Source organism: Pongo pygmaeus, chromosome 14 (assembly GCF_028885625.2).
Source record: "Pongo pygmaeus isolate AG05252 chromosome 14, NHGRI_mPonPyg2-v2.0_pri, whole genome shotgun sequence".
Lineage (NCBI taxonomy): Eukaryota > Metazoa > Chordata > Mammalia > Primates > Hominidae > Pongo > Pongo pygmaeus.
The window spans coordinates 78437167-78463038 of NC_072387.2; the positions used below are offsets into that span (position 1 = coordinate 78437167).

General features: G+C 36.1%; 1 long non-coding RNA gene across 1 annotated transcript in view; it reads left to right on the forward strand.

The window, feature by feature from the left end:
- The first annotated feature begins 15970 nt into the window (after positions 1–15970).
- Positions 15971–25872, forward strand: part of LOC129011663 (uncharacterized) — a 114358-nt gene continuing 104456 nt past the window's right edge. Inside the window, exon 1 of the long non-coding RNA XR_008493390.2 lies at positions 15971–16073. This is a non-coding gene — a long non-coding RNA (uncharacterized LOC129011663). The remainder of the gene's footprint in view (positions 16074–25872) is intronic.

Here is a 25872-nt window from a genome sequence, read left to right on the forward strand (position 1 = left end):
GATGATGGGTTGATGGGTGCAGCAAATCACCATGGCACATGTATACCTACGTAGCAAACCTGCACATTCTGCTCATGTATCCCAGAACTTAAAGTATAATAATAATTTTTAAAAGCTTCCTTACACATTTATTCTGTTAATGAAATTCTACCTTATCTCACACCCTTGAACCTCAAATTTCTCTTTATGTTTTATTCATCCTAGATTTTCCCATCTTAGTTCAAAAATATCTCGCTTCTATTTTTTTCTCTTTATTATATGAAACACTTAAATTAGGCACTGGGAATTAATTGTGTCTAAAGTAGTATCTAAATTTAGTTAAAACTTACATGATTAAAATTATTGATTTAGGAACAAGTCTTCTCAAATCACATTCTATAAAATAAAATAAGTACATCTAATAATGATTTTGAGAAATATAACATTTCTAGACAATTTTTTCTGCACTAACATGTTGGCAATATATTAAATATATATATTGCAATACTCTTAATAGCCATATTCAAAGGCATTATTATACTGGTCGTTGTTGTCTATGTTACAAGACCAACCTGACCAATATGGAGAAACCCTGTCTCTACTAAAAATACAAAATTAACCAGGTGTGGTGGCCCATGCCTGTAATCCCAGCTACTCGGGAGGCTGAGGCAGAAGAACCACTTGAACCTGAGAGGCAGAGGTTGCGGTGAGCCAAGATCGTGCCATTGCACTCCAGCCTGTGCAACAAGAACAAAACTTCATCGCAAAAAAAAAAAACTACTTTCTGATTTGCCATATACAAATAAAATAAGTGTAATTAGAAATTTCAGAAAAGATTATGTTTAACAAAATCCATGGTTTTCTTTCTCCTCGTTCCACATCTTGTCTTTTTTCCAAGCTTGTATTTTTCTGTTTCTTTGTGACTGCATCTGAGCCATGACAGGCAGTATGCAGGTGTGCACTGGAGAGGCAGTGTGCCATGTTCATCATGGCCCATGGGTACATCTCACAAGCTCTCTTCTAGGCTTTTTCACCTTCTGATGGTTACATGCCTCCTTCCAGGGCAACTTTGGTATTTTAATGACTTCAGAGACCAAACTCTCAAATTTCCTGGGCAGGAAAACCATCATGAGAATATTACTAGATGTATAAAAAAAACCACACACATTTATATTAGGCCACAAATATACAGGTATTAATTCATAATTGCAGATAGTGTAACTCAATTAATATATTGAATCCATGGAATATTATATAATAGTGAAACGACAAATGGAATTTCAAGTGTGTCATTCTTACAAATCACTTAGATAAAATTTTAAATTTCAGACAATTAAATCATTAAAAATTTTAACAATATATTCTTACTTTCTCTTAAATTGATTATTGGTGAAAGGTAACTCAAAAATAAATTTATAACTAATCTCAGTTTTTATCCTCATGTAATAAATAAGCCTTACAGAATATGGGCAATACTAAAGCCTGTTTTTGTTTTAAATGACTTAAGTCATTAGTAAAAACTCCTTCCTTCAAAAGAATATTTTGCATTTTTCCCACCTCCCAATTCAGCATAACACAATCATCTACAATATATGATAGCAAAGCCTGAAAAAGAAGAACTACAATGAAGAGAAGCAGATAAATATGCTTGTGAACACAAATTTGCAGTCATTTTGAGTGGAGATTCTTTGTTTCCCTGTGGTGACTTAGGATTATATAAACCATAAATCCAGAAAGAGATACTTGGCTACGATTTTAGGATACATTCTTTCTCTTTGTCCAGATGAACACCAAAATTTGTTATATATAAAATAGGGGACTCAAACTTATTCTGAGAAAATGAAAGACAGTAGCTTACCACAGTGGGGTTTTGTTTAATTGATAGTCACTCTGTAAAGGTAAACATTTACTTAATCTAAAAGCAGCTGGATCTGTGAATTTCTGATGCTTATTTAGGTGTGAAGTGGAAAGCTCAGATCTTAACACTTGGGATCTAAAGGTTTCTAAAATTTTCAAATAAAATATAAACATAAAGGAAAAATATGAAATAAATAACGATATCCTGAGAAATATGTTAATATATTCACGTGAATATAAATAACTATTTTGGAGGCTGATATGAGCATACTAAAATTCCTAGGTTGGATTTCTATCTCCCTAACTTCCGACCTTGAGTTAGTCATTCATTTCTCTCCTTCTACTTAATAAAAAGGAGATGATAAAAGTAAACTCATAGGATTATTGTGATAATTTAATGAGTAGAACAATTTCCTGCTCATAGAAACTGTTCAGTAAGTAACTTGTTATCAACATTGTGTTTATTATCAATAGTCACAATGGCAATTATAGTACAGTAGGATTAGTAATTGTCTTAGGGTATTCTTTTCCATTTCTGTTTGGCCATATGTGTATCTTAAAAATATGCTTCTTAGATTAATTGCAAAATTCTACTCATTTCATCAGATGTCCACATTTAGATGTCTCAAAACCTTTTAAAGATATACAGGCTTAGCATTTATGAAAACAGATTTTAGTGAACTGAATCCTAATAGGTTAGTTCCAAAAAGCAGATTAGCAGATAGTGCCACTGTATAGTTGTCATTAATTATATCCAGGAAGCAATATTAATTTTTGATTTTAAAAATGTATCAAATTGTAATTTTAAAAACTTGGACAAGCTTAAATATTTAAAACAGTAAAGTAAAAGCAGTTGTCTTGTTTTCAATGCAAGTTAATTTAGCTATACATTTCTTTTGGATAGCAAAAAGCAACGCCATTATATGTGCTATATATGAAATTGTATATCAAATCTTTTGACTTAATAACATTTAAGATGCTGAATACTGAGAAAAATATATATTGTTGATCTGATTTTTTCAAAAGATTTAATTAGTGCAAACCCTGTAAATTATACAACTAGCATTTTAAAGAATTTAAAGTTCATTGAAGTTTATTACAAAAATGTATCATCTGTGTATATTAAGCAAACAAGTTATAGTGCCCCATATTCAATATCAAATGAGAAGAAAGTCTGAGAACTAAAATTTACTAATAATTACACTTTGGAATTTTTTAAAAGTAATTTCAACCTTTATTATAGGGTACGTGTGCAAGCTTGTTATATGGGTATATTACATGATGCTGTGGTTTAGGATACAAATTATGTTTTCACCCAAGTAGTAAGCATAGTACCTGATAGCTGGTTTTTCAGCCTACATCCCCCTCCTTCCCTCTCCCATCTAGTAGGCCCCAATGTCTATTATGCTCATCTTTATGTTTATGTGTATTCAATATTTAGCTCCCACTTATAAGTGAGAACAAAAGTGGAGTTTGGTTTTCTGTTCTTGCATTAATTTGCTTAGGACAATGACCTCCATCTCTGCCCCTGTTGCCTCAAAGGAAAGGGTTTCATTCCTTTTTACAGCTGCATAGTAGTCCATGGTGTATATGTGACATATGTTCTTCATCCAATCCACTGCTGATGGACAGCTAGGTTGACAATATGTCTTTGCTACTGTGCACAGTGCTGCAATGGTACATGATCAGTAATGACATTGCTGGGTCCAATGTTTGCTCTATTTTACATTCTATGAGAACTCCCCAAACTGTTTTCCACTATGGCTGAACTAATTTACATTCCCACCAACAGTGTATTATAAGCATTCCCTTTTCTCTACAGCCTCTCCACCCTGTTATTTTTTGACTTTTTAATAATCACCATTATGATTGGTGTAAGGTAGTATCTCATTGTGGTTTTGATTTGCATTTCTCTGATGATTAGAGATATTTAGCCTTTTTTCATATGTTTGTTTGTGGTTTATTTTCTTTTGAGAAGTGTCTGTTCATGTATTTTGATCATTTTTTAATTGGATTATTTGTTTTTGGCTAGTTGATTGTTTAAGATCTTTGCAGATTTTGGATATTAGACCTTTGCCAGATGCATAGTTTATGAATATATTTTCTCTTTCTGTGGGCAGTCTGTTTATTCTGCTGGTAATTTCTTTTGCTGTGCAGAAGCTCTTTAGTTTAATTAGGTCCCACATATCAATTTTTGTTTTTATTGCAGTTGCCTTTGGGGACTTAACCATAAATTATTTGCCAAAATCGACCATGAGTATTATATTTCTTATGTTTACTTCTAGGATTTTTATACTTTGTGATTTTAGATTTAAAGATTTATCCATCGCAAGCTAATTTTTGTACATGGTGATAGATAGGGGAAGAGATTCATTCTTTCATATGGGGCTAGCCTGTTATCCCAGACCCATTTATTGAATAGGATGTCCTTTCTGCATTGCTGTTTCTTCTCAACTTCATTGAAGATCAGATGGTTGTAGGTGTGCAGCTTTATTTCTAGGCTCTCTATTCATTTCCATTGGTCTATGTGCCTGTTTTATATCAGCACCATGCTGTTTTGTAACCTTATAGTATAATTTGCAGTAAGATGATGTGATGCCTCAGACTTTGTTCATTTTACTTAAAACTGCTTTGGTTATTTGGGCTCTTTTTTGGTTCCAAATGAATTATTAAGCAGATTTGTCTAGTTCTTTCAGAAATGTCTTTGGTATTTTGATAATCATTGAATTTGTAATTTTTGGGGCAGTACGGCCATTTAAAAAATATTGATTCTTCCTATCCATGAGCATGAAATTATTCATTTATGTGTGTTTTCTCAGATATATTTCAGCAGTGTTTGTAGAGCTCCTTGTAGAGAACTTTTAATTCCTTGGTTAGATGACTCCCTAGGCATTTTATGTATTTGTGGCCATTGTAAATGAAATTTTGTTCTTGATTTGGTTCCCAGCTAGAATGTTATTGGTGTATGTTAATCTGACCTATTTTTGTACATTGATTTTTGTATCCTGAAACTTCACTAAATTTATTTACCAGTTCCAGGAGTCTTTTGGCAGAGTCTTTAGTGTTTTCTGTTTATAGAATCAAATCATCAGCAAAGACAGATAGTTTGATTTCTTCTTTTCCTATTAGGATGCAGTTTAATTCTCTTCTTTACCTGATTGCTCTGGCTAGAACTTCCAGTATTATGTTGAGTGGAAGTGGTGAGAGTGGCTATCCTTAGCTTATTCCAGTTCTCAAGGGAATGCTACCAACTTTTACCACTTCAGTATGATGTTGGCTGTGGATTTGTCCACATGAATACACGGCTTTTATTACTTTGAAGCATGTTCCTTCAATGCCTAGAGTTTTGTGAGTTTCTATCATGAAGGTATCTTAGACTTTATCACAGATTTTTCTGCATATATTGAGATGATCATATGTTTTTTGTTTTTTATTCTGTTTATGCGGTGAATTGCTTCTATTGATTTGCATATGTTGAACTAATCTTCCATTATAGGAATAAAATATACTTTTTGATTTGTTGTTGGATATGATTTGCTAGTATTTTACTAAGGATTTTTGTATCTATGTTCATCAGCAATATTGTCCTGTAGTTTTCATTGTTGGTCCTGTCTCTGCTAGAATTTGTTAATAGGATGATACTGGCTTCATAGAATTATAGTTAGGGAGGAACTGCTCCTCCTTAATTTTTTGAAGTGGTTTTAGTAGGATTAGTATCAGTTCTTCCTTGTACATGCGATATAATCTTGCTGTGGATCCATCAGGTCCAGGACATTTAGGGGTTGGTAGATTTTTTTTTCTGTTTTTTGTTTTAATACTGATTCAATTTCTGAACTTGTTATTGATCTGTTCAAGTTTTCATTTTCTTCCTAGTTCAATTTTGGGAGGTTATGTCTTTCCAGAAATTTACCCATTTCCTCTAGATTTCCTAATTCATGTTCATGATAGTCTCTGAGAATCTTTTGTACTTCTGGGGAATTAGTTGTAATCTCATCATTCTAAATTCTGATTGCACTTATTTGGGTCTTCTATCTTTTTTTTTTTCCCCTTTGTTAATCTAGCTAACAGTCTATCAATCTTGTTTATTCTTTCAAAGAACTAATATTTGAGTCAATTGATCTTTTGTATAAACATTTGGGCCTCCATTTTATTCTTACCTAATTTCAGTTATTTGTTTTCTTCCATTAGCTTTGGTGTTGTATTTTTTTTCCTAATTTCTATAGGTTCAATGTTAGATTATTAATGTGAGATTTTTCTAACCTTTTGATGAAGGCAGTTAGCACCATAAACTTTCCTCTTAACATTACTTTAGCTATATCCCAAAGATTTTGGTAAGATGTGTTTCTATTTTTATTACTTTCAAATAAATTTTTGATTTCTACCTAAATTTTGTTGTTCATCCAAGAGGTATTCAGAGGCAAGTTGTTTAATTTCTATGTTTTTCTGTATTTTTGAGATATCTTCTTGGCATTATTTCTATTTTTATTGTAATTGTGGTGCAAGATTGTGCTTGGTATGATTTTTTTTTTTTTTTTTTTTTTGAGATGGAGTCTCACTCTGTCACCCAGCCTGGAGAGCAGTGGTGAAATCTTGGCTCACTGCAAGCTCCGCCTCCTGGGTTCACGCCATTCTCCTTCCTCAGCCTCCTGAGTAGCTGGGACTCCAGGCGCCTGCCACCACCCTGGACTAATTTTTTGTATTTTTAGTAGAGACAGGGTTTCACCATGGTCTCGATCTCCTGACTTCGTGATCCACCTGCCTCGGCCTCCCAAAGTGCTGGGATTACAGGCATGAGCCACCGCGCCCGGCCGGTATGATTTTTTTTAACTTATTTAGACTTGCTTTATTGCTGAGCATGTGGTCAATCTTAGATTATGTTCTCTCTGCAGATGAGAAGAATGAATATTCTTTGGTTGTTAGGTGGAATATCCTGTAAATGTCTGTTGGGTTCAATTGGTCATGTGTTAAATTTAAGCACAGAAATACTTTGTTAGTTTTCTGTCTTGATGGTTTGTCTAATGCTGTCAGCAGGATGTTGAAGTCCCCCTCCATTATTGTGTGGTTGTCTAAATCTTTTCTTAGGTCAAGATGAAGTTGTTTTATAAAACTAAATGTTCCCATCTTGGGTGTATACATATTTAGGATAGTTAAGTCTTGTTAAATCCAACACTCTATTGTTATGTAATGCCACTCTTTGTACTTTTTTCTGTTGTTGGTGTACAGTCTGTTTTATCTGAAGTAAGAATATCAGTTCTTCCTCTTTTCCATTTGAATGGTAGATCTTTCTCCATCCCTTTACTTTGAGCCTATAAGTGTCATTACATGTGAGATGTAGCTTTTAAAGACAGCAAATGATTCTTGTCTTTTTATCCAGCTTGCCACTATATGCCTAGTTGGAGCATTTAGGCCATTTACATTCAGGGTTAGTATCAATATAGTAGATTTTGATCCTGTCATCACGTTGTTGTTCTTTTGTAGACTTGATGGTGTATTTGCTTTATATTGTCTGCAGGCTATATGCTTGACTGTTTTTGTGGTAGTAGGTTTTAATGTTTGTTTCCATATTTAGTACTCCCTTAAGAATTTCTTGTAAGGCTGGTCTGGTGGTAACAAATGCTCTTAGTGCTTGCTTGTTTGAGGGGGATTTTACTTTCCCTTCTCTTAAGAAGCTTATTTGGGCAGAATATAAAATTTTTGGGTGGAATATATTTTTCTTTAAGAATGCTGAAAATAAAAATTTAAAAAAATGCTGAAAATAGGACTCTAATTTCATGTGGTTTGTAAAGTTTCTGCTGAAAAGTCTGCTGCTAGCCTGATGACCTGGCCTTTCCCTCTAGAAGCCTTTAAATTTTTTTATTTTGTGTTGATATTGGTGAATCTGGCCATTATGTGCCTGTATTTTGTATAGAGTTTTCTGTATTTCTTGAATTTTGATGTCCTCCCCTCTAGCAAGATTGGGAAAATTTTCATGAACTATATAATCAAATATGTTTTTAGAGTTGCTCACTCTCCTCTTTCAGGAGTGCCAATGAGTCATATGTATTGTCTCTTTACATAATCCCATATTTCTCAGACGTTTTGATCATGTTTAACATTCTCTTAAATTTCTTTTTATGTAACTGAGGTGATTCAATGTACTGGTCTTCAAGTCCTGAAATTCTTTCCTCAGCTTGATTTATTCTGCTTTTAATGCTTTCAATCATATTATAAAGTTCTTGAAGTGAATTCTTCAGTTCCAGAAGTTTAGTTTGCTTCTTTCTTAAAATGTCCATTTCATCCTTTAGCTCCTAGGTAGTGTCATTGTATTCTCTGGATTCCTTGGATTGGGTTTAGCCTTTGTCCTGGATTGTCATGAGCCTCCTTGCCGTCCAGATTCTTCCTTGCCTGTAAGCCCAAGCCACTATGTCTCACCCATCTAGGAGCAGTACGGGTGGGTGGAGTCACCCTATCAACCGTATGGGTCTTCCCAGGGGAACACAGAACTTTACCAACCCACAGAGTTCAGGCATATGTGGGCATACTGTGTTGGCATACCCAACTGATATGTATTGCCTGGTAATGAGGAGCAGGGGTGGATGCAGTCACCCAGTGTACCCTTTGGGTGCCTCCAAACAGAACACAGACCTACACTCATCTGCAGAGATTCGGGGAAACCTAAAGCTGAACCTAACTTCAGCATTCAGGCAGAAGCCAGTTTGTTGTGTTGGAGGCAAGCAGACATGACCACCTGGCTATGAGCAGCAGAGATGTGTAGAGTTGCCTGCTCTGCAAGCATGGTGCTTCCCATGGGAACATGGAGCTATCTCCATCAGAGTTCAAGCAGAAGTGAGGCTACTATGCTGGAAGCTGGTGCCAAGCCTTGTCTGGCAAGGAGGTGTGGAGCAATCTTACTGCTCCTGGGCATCATGACTGTGGCCTCTATTGAGGCTATAGCATCTGGCACCAGGTTACTCTGGGGTCCAAGACCTGTGGATATCCCTGTGGACTTGAGTGTTGCCTCTGCAAAAACTCTGGGCACCTCTCTGTATCATTCTAAGGCCTGAGGGGATGAGGAGGATTCTCCTGTTCCTAGGATTGCACAGGTTCCTGTGGGAAGTGTGGATTTCCTGAGGGCTGTCACTAGTTCACTGTTTTCCTATGTTGGGGAGCTTCTCCTACCTCTATGATGATCCCAGATGAGCTGCTGCCCAGCTTCACTCCCTCTAGTCTCTGTGTCCTTTCACTGCCTTGATGAATCCTGACATGGTTCCTTAGACAATTGGCTTGAGGTTCAGTGTTTACCCACCACTTTGTTTCCTGTTTGTGAGAACAGCACACACTAGCTGTTTCTAGTCCACCATCTTGACTGGAAACTTTGGAAGGTTTTGAGATATAAATAATGAAATCTAATTTCTCATGCATAATTGCAAAATCATGAAAATATCTGTGTTGATATTCATTTCCAGCTTCATTAATTTATTTTGTGGGCTTTAATATTCTGCTATATTTCAAGCCTAAGAAATTTGGTGTGGAGTGATAATGCGTAAGAATATTTTCCTCCTAACATACAGCCCTTGAGACATTACAAAGCCCTATAAATTGTGTTAGACATGAAAGGTAATAGCAAAGACACACTCAGACCTCATTTTATCCAAAAAAAGTAAAAATAGTTATTACAATTCCCTATAATCCACGGGAAGAAATAGGTAGAAAGTTCTAAGAGCACAAAGTGATTGTTATTCAAATATCGAGGTCATGTATTTAATATTTTTGTCTTTATAACACTCAAATATTTTATGTTAATTATAACGTGTTTTCTGCCATCAATGGACGTTGATTTTTAGTGAGTCAATATCCCATGACAGTGAACACAGTCTGTCTGGAATATTGAAATTATATTGTTAAGGTTGTTTTTTAAAATCAGCTTAGTAGAGAAGGCTAAACCCACATACATTATATATATAAATAAAATAGACAGGACAGAGGTATTTAGTAAAGAAATTTCTTTTTAAAATAAAAGGTAGTATTAATAATGAAATAAATAATTTTATACATGATTAAATTATTTATTATTAGTAACTTTCATTAATGTTTTTAAAGAAATAATATTTCTCCATTTTTATTTTTGTCACCTGGAATTTATTGAACACTTCCCCAAGCTTGGTATTGTTAGAGGTGCCATTAACGTAGCAGTTAGCAAAACTGACATCTTTCATTCTTTCTTGTAATTTACAATCTACAAAGGGTAAGTAGAAGCAAATAAGTAAACCAATGAATGATAAAAATAATCTCAAAGGATAATATGTAATCAAAAGTAAAGTAAAAAGGATAACGGAATAGAGTGCTGGTTGACAACTTGCCTACTCTGCCTAGGAGATGCACAGTAGGTGATAACGCTTCATCTGAGGCTTAAATGTAGAAATGGACAAAACCATGTGATGATATAGACTCCGTGGTGGGATGTGATTTGATGGAGGAAGAATGACTAAAAGAGTAGTATTTACAATGATAACATTTAACCTACATTTCAGTTCTAAAATAAATGTCTAAGTATACAACCTAAGAAGTCAATGAAGCGTCTCAAAATGGTTAGCAACTCGTTTGTATGTGTGTATGTGTTTGTGTTTGTGTGTGTGTGTGTATGGAAAAGCAGAGGGAAGGGAGAGAAAGAAAAAGGAGAGAAAAGGGAGAGGGAGAAAAAATGAAGGAGCATAAAAGAGATGCTGACATGTATAAATTCACATTCTGGTGTTTCTATACCTGACTGTATTTAATCATTGATGAAATTCAAGACCCAGCTCAGTTTAATAACTGTTATCATAATAGAATGCTTCCTAAGCAATATTTTCCAAAATGAGATGTGACTAAAAAATGGCTAAATATTTGGACCCAGTTCAGTTATCCATTATTTTTATATTTCTAGTTAATGTAGCTTTATAGCTAAATCTGTTAAATGTGCTAATTTGTTAAAATAGTTAATTTAATCTTTTAATAGTTTAATTTATCAATAAATGTTTCTGACACAAACGTGGTAAGTTTAACATTCACTTTGTACTATTCATTATGATTCTTTGTTTTCTATCAAGAGTTACTGTTGTTTGCTTTGACAGAAAACTGGGAAAGGCAGAGAGGTGATAATACTTGGAGAATTTAAGCATGCCATCTGTTTGGATGAAGATGCAAATAATCGCAAACATTGGGGGCTTCAACACTCTAGGCAAAATTGGATTCATATTTATGTTCTTTTTCGAAAAATAACACTTTTTTGTATTATTTTATAATGAGTTAACTTAGAAACAATTTTTTTGAAAGAAATTGTTATTCTATTCTGGGAAAAGGTATATATCTCCAGCACACGTGCAAATATATTTGATAGACCATTTTTCCTAAGAAATATGACAATTCATTCAGCTATATTTGAATAAAAAATGCCAAAATATAACCTGCTAAGTTGAGAGACTTAATTAAGGAAAATTTATACCATTTTAATTTCTTCTCATCTCATATTATTTTTATCTTAATTAATTACCAGTGCTTTGGGCAAAATAATAAGAACTAAAGTGAGTGGAATAAGAATTAATCAAATTACTTGCTTGTCACTCTTGTAAATTATATTTGGGAGAGGAAAATAAATCCTTTGGCTAGCCTCAGGTTTGAAGTTATGTTTCAATAACTGGTACCATTCATAGCTCAGTTTTTATCAATGATCAAGTATAAATCATTTTTTAAAGGTGGATGTTAACTCACCGAATTCTGCCATCTTTATTGGTTATGGGAAGAGCACTTTATGGAAGACACTTAAAACCATTTTAGTTAGGGCTTTAATCTATTTTCCACTTAAGTTGACCAGTGTGAGTTTAATTATTTTTCCACTTCTCTTCCCGATGAAGGAATGATCAGAAATGAAACAAATATAAGTGATATAAATAATTTGCAATTAAGTCCAGGTATTTTTATGATTATTTCATATGTTGTAATATTCTCTAATTATAGCTAAATCATAATTTTCAATGTGAGATGGCTGAAACTATGACATCCTTTGTCCATTATAGATTTCATAGTTTATGAAAATAACATAGCACAATCTGTAAATTTAATAAAGTTAAAGGCTATCATAGATAGCAATTTAACATATGAGAAAATGTAAACTTAAAACGAAGGTAGCTCTTTCTTGACGGTGAATAACCTATTAATTGAATTTATAATTTCAGAAGATATTTTCTCCAAAAAGAAGTTAAATAAACTTGTTTAATCAACAGTCCCAAAGAATTCCATCTTGCTTTCTGTACAGCAGATGGCTGTCCCATTGTTTCTGTTGCCACCTTGTCCTCTAGCAGCTGTGATTACTAGAAAAAAATTTCCTTTATTACTTACATGATGTGCTCATAACTGCAATCAAACATTTAAAAATTTACTCATTGGATCCTCTAAAAAGGGAGAAGTACACACAATTTTAAAATTAAGCACACCTATATTTCCAAAGTTTCCATGGACAATCCTAAAATTTGGGTAAGAGATCAATGAATTTTTTCACTTTTCTTTAATCTCATCTCTCTCACTCCTAGCCTGTTGTGCACATGATTTCTACCACAGATTCAATGCTGTGTTATTTATTTCTTTAAAAGTCTTGCTTCAGTCAAAAAGTAGGTGTGAAATTAACACAACAAAATGAGGAAGATCATTGGTAGCTGGGTATAAATGTCCATATAAATATTTATTCTATCATACTTTAACAATTCATTTCAGTTATACTCAAACCTGTTTATTAGATGTGTCTTATTTATTCAATAAATCAAGCTTGTTCAGTTAGAAGAATTAGATATTACACGTTTGTATCTTAATTTTGTCCTGCTGTCATTTAAAATAAAATTCAATCTAAAAATTTTGATGGGGTGCTATAATATCCCAGTAAATACTGAGATATAAATATAAAAATAATTGGGATAAAAATTGGGATAAAAATATTTTAAAAAATTGGTATATAAATATAAATTCAGATTTAATATAAAACATATATATATTTTAGTTTGAGCACTTTTCTTTTACATAGACCAATACTCAGGTTATATGACTGGGAAATGTCCCTGTTAATTATGCTGCTTTCTTACTTTTATTCTCCACGATTTATAGCAAGAATCATATTAAAACAATTTAGAAAATACTTCTACTGACCTGAAATTCTGATTTAGCCTATAATGAATATAGACATTTTAAATATTTATTATAAGTGAGCTATAAATCTATAACTAGCCCTTCATGTTTCCTCAAAATGGCCTTAAAATAAAACCAGTTGCAAACAAGGCAAAAGCTACAGATTATATATGTATTTACATGTAAGTACATTTATATATTTTATACTTTTTACATATATTAAATATGTATATATAAATATACAAGATTTCTTTCATATTTCAGATAAAAGAAGAACATAAATTCCTGAGGACCTGAATTGCAAAAGAAATTTAAAGCCAAGGCAGTGAACAAGAGTTGAAGTAGCTATTACGTTTGCTGCTGTTTATATCCCTATGAATGCTTTCTAATCAGTGACGGAAGGGCAAAAATTGCACTCATTAGATAACAAAGGTAGCTGCTCTAGGACTTATAAAGTGTAAGAACTTACTAATAGCAAACAATACATTCTCTTAGAGACCACTCAGAAGCCAATAATCAGAGAGAATCATCCTGGAAAAAATATATTACAGAATGTAATCAAGAAATATACAAAAATGTAAAATAAAATAGCATGAATATAAACATGGAGAGATAAATATAAACATGGAAAGAAAAGTAATAGATGAGATGGCTTGGTGAAAAGAGCTCAAACACAACAAAACACATTAGTTAGGCATAGAGATAGGAAATTTTAAGAAGTCAGTTGGGGCACTTGACAAATAAAAACCCTGTGAGTGATTAGATAGATATAAAGATAGATAGATAGATAGATACAGATGGATATTTAGACATATAGTCTAAAAGACCACATATGTGTGTATAACTATCTTTTAAAATATTTAAAAAACAAATAAAATAATAAATTTTCCATTTCTCAATTATTTGCTTCTAGAATGAAATACATATATATATATTCAATTCTAGAATATTCTTCAGAACTATATATGTGTGTATATATACATACACACACATATTCACATATATATACACACATGCATGTGTGTGTGTATATATATAGTGCTGAAGAATATTCTAGAATTGAAAAGACACTCAGATTGAAAACAGTAAGCAAACAAGACTAAAAAATACAAAAATGCAGAATATTACAAAGAAAAAAAGTATCCACAGAATAGAATTACAAAGCATATATTTTTAATGGAATAATAGAAAATAGACCTACAAAAGGCTGATCAGTAGCAATAGAGGGAAATGCCCAAGAACTAAGAGTGAAATATTGTCTAGAATACTTTACCTAGCTGTTCTTACTAAAGACCTTATTATATAACTATTTTAATAGGAAATTCGGGAAAGAAAAATGTTAAATTCGGAAGGAAAAAAACTGAACATAAGACTCAAAGATGGACATAGTAATTGACAACACTTTGTAGGCAAGAAAATTGGAATTAGTATTAAAATTGAATGGGTAGAAAATAAGACATAACTAAAACCTGAGATTTCAAGTATGTGAACAAGAAGAAAGGAAAGACCAGAGGAAAGTTAAAGTATTCTAAATTTCTAGTTAGATTGGGGAAGTAACAATTAGATTCAGAATTTCATAAGATAACATTGAGTTAAATATATAGTAAGAAATATATGCAGTCCAGGAAAATTACTAAGATTCAAAGAAATAAGGATGCCAAAGTAAATGAATGGAAGTCTTAACTTAGAAATTAGTGGAATTATCCTTTTATTTCCTGATGGAATCATTGCTCCCTTTGAAACTAAGCAGGGCATAAGATCCTGGAGAAAGGAAGCAAAATTTTTCAATAATCACCAATGGTAATGGTGTTTAATCTCCACACGTTAATTTTTGTGCCTATGAATCTGGGCTTTAGGAGTAACAGCATCATGTATGGGAAGTTGATTTATGGCATATAAAGGTTCCTGGAGGACATTTTTACAGCACTATATGGTATTACCACCTAAATGGCAACTGATGGGTCTTCCAAAGAATATTCTCTCATTCTCTCAAGCCAGCTGTTTCAGTATGTTGTGTAACAAAATAAGATCAATAAATACCAGGATCCTAGGCCTATGGCCACACTTTGCTGTGAAGTGATATCCTTGGTCAGAAGCAATGTTTTCTCAAACATGATGGGTGCTAAAGAATTATGTAATTGGGGAAAATCAGACACAAGCTCTTATCATGTGAGTGGCTGGCCTGCAATGAAAGATGCATGCTCACTCTTGCCAGGTGTCTACTGTTAAAGTGAGGGCATTCATTGGAAAAGAATGGAACTCTAAAACTTGGAATGGGGACAGGTGGGAGTGAGAGACAGGACTAGCTGGATTTCCTAGGCTGACTAAGAATCCCTAAGCCTAGCTGGGAAGGTGACCACATCCACCTTTAAACATAGGGCTTGCAACTTAGCTCACACCCAACCAATCAGAGAGCTAACTAAAATGCTAAGTAGGCAAAAACAGGAGGTAAAGAAATAGCGAATCATCTATTGCCTGAGAGCACAGTGGGAGGGACAAGGATCAGGATATAAACCCGGGCATTTGAGCCGGCAACGGCAACCCCCTTTGAGTCCCCTCCCTTTGTATGAGAGCTCTGTTTTCACTATATTTCACTCTATTAAATCTTGCAACTGCACTCTTCTGGTCCATATTTGTTACCGCTTGAGCTGAGCTTTCGGTCGCAGTCCACCACTACTGTTTGCAGCTGTCACAGACCCGCCGCTGACTCCCATCCCGCTGCTGATTCCCATCCCTCCGGATCTGGCAGGGTGTCTGCTGTGCTCCTGATCCAGCAAGACTCCCATTGCCACTTCCGATAGTGCTAAAGGCTTGCCATTGTTCCTGCCTGGGTTCGTCCTAATCCAGCTGAACACTAGTCACTGGGTTCCACGGTTCTCTTCCGTGACCCACTGCTTCTAATAGAGCTATAACACCCACCACGTGGCCCAATATTCCGTTCCTTGGAATCCGTGAGGCCAAGAACCCCAGGTCAGAGAACACGAAGCTTGCCACCATCTTGGAAGCGGCCAGCCACCATCTTGGAAGCAGCTCGCCACCATCTTGGAAGCTCTGTGAGCAAGGACCCCTGGTAACATTTTGGCGACCACGAAGGGACATCCAAAGCTGTGAGTAATATTGGACCACTTTCGCTTGCTATTCTGTTCTATCCTTCCTTAGAACTGGAGGAAAATACTGGGCACCTGTCACCAGTTAAAAATGATTAGCATGGCTGCCGGACTTAAGACTCAGGTGTGAGGCTATCTGGGGAAGGGCTTTCTAACAACCCCCAACCCTTCTGTTGGGGACTTTGGTCTGCCTGGAGCCAGCTTCCACTTTCAATTTTCTTGGGGAGGCCAAGGGCTGACTAGAGGCAGAAAGCTGTTGTCCCGAACTCCCGGCAGTAGCCGGTTGAGATCATGGCGCAGCCAGAAGTCTTTACTCAGCAGTCGCCCATGTGTGCGCCCCTACCTTTCCTTCTGAATTATACCTCCAGGGTCCCGACTGTGACTTTCAAAGTTTAGCCCCAAAATTCTCCTTACCTCTGAATCTACTTCCTCTGATCCCTGCCTCCTAGGTACTAATGGTTCAGACTTTCATTTCCTCTAGCAAGTTGTATCTCCAAAGGGATCTAAGGAAGCTCTACGCTATATCCTTAGGCACCTAGGCTATAACCCAGGGAGTCTTATCCCTGGTATCCCTCTGGATTTAGGTACACAGCTCTTGACATGGGCAGTTATGTGGGACCTGTTCCCCACCACCCTTGCGAGGGCCCCAAGTTTGTAATGGCTAAGAAAGAGAGACGGAGAGAGAGAGACAAAGAGGGAGTCAAAGAGAAAAAGAAAGAAAAAGATAGAAATAGTTAAAAAAAAAAAAGTGTGCCCTATTCCTTTAAAAGCCAGGGTAAACTTAAAACCTGTAATTGATAATTGCCACTTTGCTGTCAGTGTAAATAAGCGCATAGCAAATCCTTAACCCAGTAACCCGCAGATAGGCCAAATGCATTCAGTCGGTAGCGGCAACTGCTTTGCTAAAAGTAGAAAAGTAACTTTTAGAGGAAACCTTATTGTGAGCACACCTCACCAGTTCAGAGTTATTCTAAGTAAAAAAAAAAAAAAAAGCAAAAATGTAGCTTACTAACTCAATAATCTTAAAGTATGGGGCTACTATGTTAGAAAAGGGTAATGTAACTCCAACCACTGATAATTCCCTTAACCCAGCAGATTTCCTAACAGGGGATTTAAATCTTAATTACCACACAAAGGTCTAACCAGACCTAGGAGGAACTCCCTTCAGGACAGGATGATAGATGTTTCCTCCCAGGTGATTGAGGAAAAAACTACAATGGGTATTCAGTAATTGATACAGAGACTCTTGTGGAAGCAGAGTTAAAAATTTGCCTAATAATTGGTCTCCTCAAATGTGTGAGCTGTTTGCACTCAGCCAAGCCTTAAGGTACTTACAGAATCAAAAGACTATCTCAGTCCTGACTCAAAAGGTTAGCTACACTGTCTCTGAAATGAATTTGCAGAACTGTTGTTTATGGAAATGCATCTTGATGGGGCAGCTGCGTTGTTATGAAATACTCAGGAACCCAGCCCAGCTCTAGGTCTCAGCCCTGAGCGCAAAGGCAATGTTGGGCATGCTGGTAAAGGACCACTAGAATCCAGCAGCCCAGGCCCCTTTCTTTGTGGTCAAGAAAGGCGGGAAAAGAAGTGCAGGACTGCTACATTGGTGAGCGTAACTAATCTGATAAGCAGAGGTCCATGGGTGGTTATGCACCCTGGAAAAGAAAAAGCATTAGGCCCTTAGAGGATGCTCTAGGACTAGTGCTCATCAGAAAATGACTAGGGGTGCTGGCATCCTTATGTTCTTTTTTCAGATGGGAAATGTTACCCCCAAGGCAAAAATGCCCCTAAGATGTATTCTGGAGAATTAGGACCAATTTGACCCTCAGATGCCAAGAAAGAAACGACTTATATTCTTCTGCAGTACTGCCTGGCCACGATATCCTCTTCAAGGGGAAGAAACCTGGCCTCCTGAGGGAAGTACAAATTATAACACCATCTTACAGCTAGACCTCTTTTGTAGAAAAGAAGGCAAATGGAGTGAAGTGCCATATGTGCAAGCTTTCTTTTCATTAAGAGACAACTCACAATTATGTAAAAAGTGTGGTTTATGTCTTACAGGAAGCCCTCAGAGTCTACCTCCCTATCCCAGTGTCCCCCCGACTCCTTCCCCAACTAATAAGGATGCCCCTTGAACCCAAACAGTCCAAAAGGAGATAGACAAACAGGTAAACAATGAACCAAAGAGTGCCAGTGTTCCCCGATTATGCTCCTTCCAAGCAGTGGGAGGAGGAGAATTCGGCCCAGCCAGAGTGCATGTACCTTTTTCTCTCTCAGACTTAAAGCAAATTAAAATAGACCTAGGTAAATTCTCAGATAACCCTGATGGCTATATTGATGTTTTACAAGGGTTAGGGCAATCCTTTAATCTGACATGGAGAGATATAATGTTACTGCTAGATCAGACACTAACCCCAAATGAGAGAAGTGCTGCCATAACTGCAGCCTGAGAGTTTGGTGATCTCTGGTATCTCAGTCAGGTCAATGATAGGATGACAACAGAGGAAAGAGAATGATTCCCCACAGGCCAGCAGGCAGTTCCCATTGTAGACCCTAATTTGGACACAGAATCAGAACATGGAGATTGGTGCCACAGACATTTGCTAACTTAAGTGCTAGAAGGACTAAGGAAAACTAGGAAGGAGCCTCTGAATTATTCAGTGATGTCCACTGTAACACAAGGAAAGGAAAAAAATCCTACTGCCTTTCTGGAGAGACTAAGGGAGGCATTAAGGAAGCATACTTCCCTGTCACCTGACTCTATTGAAGGCCAGCTAATCTTAAAGGATAAGTTTATCACTCAGTTAGCTGCAGACATTAGAAAAAAACTTCAAAAGTCCGACTTAGGCCTGGAGCACTGCTGAGTGCCCAACTTGGCAGCAGTCGAGACCAACACTGAGCCCTTCATATGGCACCATGCTTTGTGGTGATCAGCCAACTACTTGATGGCAGGTTGATTATATTGGACTTCTTTCATCAGAGAAATGGCAGTGGTTTGTCCTTCCTGGAATAGACACTTATTCTCAATATGGGTTTGTCTATCCTGCAGGCAATGCTTCTTCCAGGAGTACCATCTGTGGATTCATGGAATGCCTTATCCACCATCATGGCATTCCACAGAGCATTGCCTCTAAACAAGGCACTTATTTTATAGCTAAGGAAGTGTGGCAGTGGGCTCATGCTCATGGAATTCATGATTGTATCTTGTTGCCCATTATCTTAAAGCAGCTGGATTGATAGAACAGTGGAAAGGCCATTTGAAGTCACAATTACCCCACCAACTAGGTGACAATACTTTGCAGGGCTTGGCAAAGTTCTCTTGAAGGCTGTGTATGTCCTGAATCAGCATCCAATATATGGTACTGTTTTCCTCATAGCCAGCATTCACAGGCCTAGGAATCAAGGGGTAGAAGTAGAAGTGGCACCACTCACCATCACCCCTAGTGACCCACTAGCAAAAATTTTACTTCCAGTTCCCCCAACATTATGTTCTGCTGGCCTTAGTTCCAGAGGGAGGAATTCTGCCACCAGTAGACACAACAATGATACCGTTAAACTGAAAGTTAAAATTGCCACCTGGCCACTTTGGGCTTCTCCTACCTCTAAGTCAACAGGTTAAGAAAGGAGTTAGTGTTGGCTTGGGTGATTGACCTGGACTTATCAAGATGAAATCAGGTTACTACTCCACAGTGGAGATAAGGAAGAATATGTGTGGAATACAGGAGATCCCTTAGGCCTTCTCTTAGTACTACCATGCCCTGTGATTAAGGTCAATGGAAAACTACAACAACCCAATCTAGGCAGGACTACAAATGACCCAGACTGTTCAGGAATGAAGGTTTGGGTGACTTCACCAGGTAAAAAAATAACAGCTGCTGAGGTGCTAGCTGAAGACAAAGGGAATACAGAATGGTTAGTAGGAAAAAGTAGTCATCAATACCAGCTACAACCACAAGACCAGTTGCAGAAATAAGAACCGTAATTGTCATGTGGATTTCCTCCTTACATGTTTGTGCATGTATACACTTCTAAGAAAATACCTTTATTTCCTTTGTTTTTCCGTTATCAAGTGACATTATTAACTTCATATCAGCAGTTAAGTGTTGTTAACTTTATGTAATAGCATTTTGGTTAATAATTCATTTCCGGTTTTATGAAGGATAGCTGTATTATGTTAGATGTAATTATGACATCATTATTGTTTTTATTTGAAGATTATGTGTAATTTCAGGAGATGTGTATGGGTTCAAGTTGACAAGGGATAGACTTGTGATGGTTAATATTGAGTGTCAACTTGATTGAGGATGCAAAGTATTATTCCTGGGTGTGTCTGTGAGGGTGTTGTCAAAGGAGATTAACATTTGTGTCAGTGAACTGGGAGAGGCAGACCCACCCTCAGTCTGGGTAAGCACCATCTAATCAGCTGCCAGAGCAGCTAGAATAAAGCAAGCAGAAGAAGGTGGAAGGAGCTGGCTTTCTGAGTCTTCTAGTATTCATTGTTGTTCTGTGCTGGATGCTTCCTGCCCTCAAACATCAGTCTGCAAGTTCTTCAGCTTTTGGACTCTTGGACTTACACCGGTGGTTTGCCAGGGATTCTCAGGCCTTCTTTTCTAGCTGTAAATCAACAGACAGTAGACTTGACAGAAGCATTCCATGAAAGGAAAGCAAATCTATATTCAGATGGATATCTAGTTCAGTAAAAACAAAGCACTGCCCTTTCATGATGGAAGTCATGCAGTGCAATAGACTTGCTACCAAGTAGCTGGCTGATTGCACCAGGGAATACTCCCATATCAGGGAATCAGAGGCGGTCTCTGCTTCTTGTAGAATGAACACTTAGCAATGGCTATAGTCAGGTCAGCCATGATGAGTGGAACTCTATTTTGCTGAGCCCATTGATAACCTCCATTTTTACTAACATGGCCACTTCGTTCATGAGTCCTCTTGGTAATGATAGGAGTTGCTGGGGAAAGAGGCTGACTTGTACACAAAGTATGGGTCTTTCTGTCCCCTTGGTTATTAAAGTCCCTCTCTGCTGAGATCACCGTTTGGTGGACATTCACATGGCACAAAAACATTTACATGATACCATTTTGGAAGTAGGATCTTTTCAGATGTAATCAAGTTAAGATGAGCCTGCACTAGATTAAGGTTGACCCTAGTCTAATCACTGGAGTCTTAATAAGAAAAAAAAAAAGAGACACAGAGACAAACAGAGGGAAGAAAAACATGCGACAGTGGAAGCAAAGACTGGAGTTATGCAGCTGCAAGCCAAGGAATGCTATGGATTGGCAGCAACTGTCAGATGCTGGAAAAAGGCAAGGAAGTATCTTCCCCTAGAACCATCAGAGAGAACATGAGCCTGCCAACACTTTTATTAGACTTCTAATCTCCAGAATTGTAAATAACTATATTTCTGTTGTTTTAAGCCATCCATTTTGTGGTTTTTTTAAATAGCAGCCTTAGAAAACTAATACAGCTAAAATCTTACATTAAAATCTTTCCTCATTATGTCTTTATTTATCCTAAAATACATACCATATTTTGTTCAATGCATTTGTGGTGGATTTGTCTTCAAGCTTCTTCTAGTCTCCACTTGTCTATTTCAGTAGAGCTACCACATATATATTTATGTTATTAAATATATTAGAATTTTTAAAACCAGATTTTCAAAACTGAGATTACTTGGTCAGAGAAAATACATCTATAATTTCATTATATATTAATAAATACTCCTAAATAAAAATGTCATCATTCATTTTTTATATGTACAAGTGATATATGAGAGTGCTGATTTTCCCACAACTATCTATAGGGCTTGTCAAGCTTCTGAATTTTTGATAAATAGGAAATTGCATCCTTGTTAATTGTGGATATGCATTTTCTTATCATGAGTGTTATTGAACATTTTCTCCATAGACACAATAATTTGCATTGATTTACCTGAGAACTAATGGTTTATAAATTCCAAAGATTTTTTAATAATTACAGTATTTCTTTCCTAAATTTTTAGTAATTCTTTATATATTCAGATATTAGTGGTGTGCATATGATATAATGACTATTTTTTGTTTTCTATTGTGTTGTTTGTTTTGTTTTTTTTTAATTTTAGGTTCAAGTGGTACATGTGCAGGTTTGTTACATGGGTATATTGTGTGATGCTGAGGTTTGGACTTCTAATGAATCTGTAGCCCAATGAGTGAGTGAACATAGTACCTGATAGGTAGTTTTTCAACCCTGTTCCCCCACCCACCCTCCCCTCTTCTTAAATCCCCAGTGTCTAATGTTCCCATCTTCGTGTCCATGTGCATCAATGATTAGCTTCCATGTATAACTGGGACCATGCATTATTTGGTTTTATGTTTCTGCATTAATTCACTTCAGATAGGGACCTCCAGCTGCATCTGTGTAATTGCAAAACATGACTTCATACTCTTATGGCTGTGTAATATTCCATGGTGTATATGTACCACATTTTCTTTATTCAATCCACCATCGATGGATACCTAGTTTGATTCCATGTCTGCTATTTTGAATAGTGCTATGATAATCATGCCAGTGCAGATGTTTGGTTTTGTTGGGGGTGCATTGGATAGAACAATTACTTTCCTTTGGGCATATAGAAAGTAATGGGATTGGTGGGAAAAATGGTAATTCTATTTTTAGTTCTTTGAGAAATTTTCAAACTGCTTTCCACAGGGACTGAAGAATTTACAATCCCACCAACAGAATATAAGCATTCACCTTTTTCCATGCCTGGTCAAAAGCAATTTTTTTTTTTTTACTTTTTAATAGTAGCCATTCTGACTGGTGTGATAGAATCTCTCATTGTGGTTTTGATTTGCATTTCTTTTTTTTTATTTTATTTTATTATTATTATACTTTATGTTTTAGGGTACATGTGCACAATGTGCAGGTTAGTTACATATGTATACATGTGCCATGCTGGTGTGCTGCACCCATTAACTCGTCATTTAGCATTAGGTATATCTCCTAATGCTATCCCTCCCCCCTCCCCCCACCCCATAACAGTCCCCAGAGTGTGATGTTCCCCTTCCTGTGTCCATGTGTTCTCATTGTTCAATTCCCACCTATGAGTGAGAACATGCGGTGTTTGGTTTTTTGTCCTTGCGATAGTTTACTGAGAATGATGGTTTCCAATTTCATCCATGTCCCTACAAAGGACATGAACTCATCATTTTTATGGCTGCATAGTATTCCATGGTGTATATGTGCCACATTTTCTTAATCCCGTCTATCATTGTTGGACATTTGGGTTGGTTCCAAGTCTTTGCTATTGTGAATAGTGCCGCAATAAACATACGTGTGCATGTGTCTTTATAGTAGCATGATCTATAGTCCTTTGGGTATATACCCAGTAATGGGATGGCTGGGTCAAATGGTATTTCTAGTTCTAGATCCCTGAGGAATCGCCACACTGACTTCCACAATGGTTGAACTAGTTTACAGTCCCACCAACAGTATAAAAGTGTTCCTATTTCTCCACATCCTCTCCAGCACCTGTTGTTTCCTGACTTTTTAATGATTGCCATTCTAACTGGTGTGAGATGGTATCTCACTGTGGTTTTGATTTGCATTTCTCTGATGGCCAGTGATGGTGAGCATTTTGATTTGCATTTCTCTGATTATTATTGAAGTTGAGCATTTTTCCATGTTTGTTGGTCCCTTGCATAGTTTCTTTAGAAAAGTGTCTCTTCACGTTTTTTGACCACTTTTTAATGGGGTTGCTTGTTTTTGCTTGTTAATTTATGTTCCTTATAGATTTTAGATATTAGATCTTTTTTTAGATACATAGTGTGAAAGTATTTTCTCCCATTCTGTAGGTCATCTGTTTACCCCATTGATAGTTTCCCTTGCTGTGCAGAAGCTCTTTAGTTTCACCAAGTCCCAACTGTCAATTTTTGGTTTTGTTGCATTTGCTTTTGAAGACTTCGTTATAAATACTTTGCCTAGACCAATGTTCAGAAGAGTATGTCTTAGGTTTCCTTCTAGGATTCTGGTAGTTTGAGGTTTTACATTTAAGTCTTTAATCTATGTTGAGTTAATAGTTGTATATGATGAGAGGAAGGAGTCAAGTTTCATTCTTCTGAATATGGGTAGCAAGTTTTTCTGGCATCATTTATTGAAAGGGCTATCTTTTCTCCATTGTTTATTTTTGTTGAGTTTGTCAAAGATAAGTTGATTGTATGTGTGTGGCTTTATTATGGCTTCTCTATTATGTTCCTTTGGTCTATGTGTCTGTTTTTGAACAAGTACTATTCTGTTTTGGTTACTGCAGCTTTGTAGTTTAAAGTCGGGTAATGTGAGGTCTCTGGCTTTGGTTCTTTTTGCTTAGGATTTCTTTGGCTGTAGGGCCCTTTTTTGGTTCCATCTGAATTTTAGATTAGGTTTTTCTAATTCTGTGAAAAATAATGTTGATAAAGTGAAAAGAATTTTGTTAAATCTAGTAGTTTGTTTTGGGTAGTATGAACATTTTAATGATATTGATTCTTTCAATTCATGAGCATGGAATGTTTTCCATTTGTGTCATTTCTGATATCTGTCATCAGTGTTTCCTAATTCTTCTTGTAGAAATTGTTCATCTCTTTGGTTAGGTGTATTTCTATGTATTTTTTATGGCTGTTTGAAATAGGATTGCATTCTTGACTTGGCTCTCAGCTTGAACATTATTGGTGTATGGAAATGCTACTGATTTTTTTACATTGACTTTGTATCTTGAAGTCATGTATAAATTCTCAGAACCTTTTGGCAGAGCTTTTGTGGTTTTCTAAGTATGGAGTCATAGCATCAATGAAGAAATGTATTTTGACTAATTATTTTTCTATTAGAAGAAGTTGTATTTCTTTCTTTTGCCTGATCACTCTGGCTAGGTCTTCCAGTACTGTGATGAATATGAGTGGTGAGAGTGGACATCATTGGCTTGTTCAAGTTGTTAATAGAAATGCTTCCAACTTGCGCCCATTTAGTATGCTATTGGCTGTGGGTTTGTCATAGGTTGTACTTATTATTTTGAGATATGTTCTTTCAATTCTTAGTTTGTTGGGGGTTTTTATCATGAAGAAGCAGTGGATTTCATCAATTGCTTTATTGTTTATCAAGATGATCATATGGTTTTTGTTTTTAATTTTGTTTATATGGTGAATCACATTTATTGATTTGCATATGTTGATCCAATCTCGCATCCCAGAAATAAAGCTCTCTTGATTTTGGTGGGTTATATTTTTGATGTTCCCTTGGGTTCGGTTTGCTAATATTTTGCTGATGATTTTTGCATCTATGTTCATCAAGGATATTATCTGTAGTATTCTTTGTTCTGTCATTGCCAGATTTTGGTGTCAGGATGATACTGGTTTTGTAGAATGAGTCAAGGGGGAATCCCCTCCTCCATGATTTTTTTTTTTGGAATAGTTTCACTAACATTGGGACCAGCTTTTCTGTATACACTTGGTAGAATTCCCTGAGAATCCAACTGGTCCAGGACATTTTTTATTTGGTAGGACTGTTTAATGCTGATGTAATTTTGTAAGTCATTATTGATCTGCTAAGTATTTCTATTTTTTCCTTGTTCAATCTTGGAAGGTCGTGTTATCAGAAATTTATCAATTTCCTCTAGAGTGTCTAACTTTTGTGCATAAAGATTGATTATTTTAACCCTGGAAGGAACTTCTTTTGTATTTCCATGGGATCAGTTGTAATATCACCTTTGTCATTTCTGATTGTGTTTATTTGGATTTTCTCTTTCTTTTGCATTGTTAATCTAGCTAGCATTCTATTATTC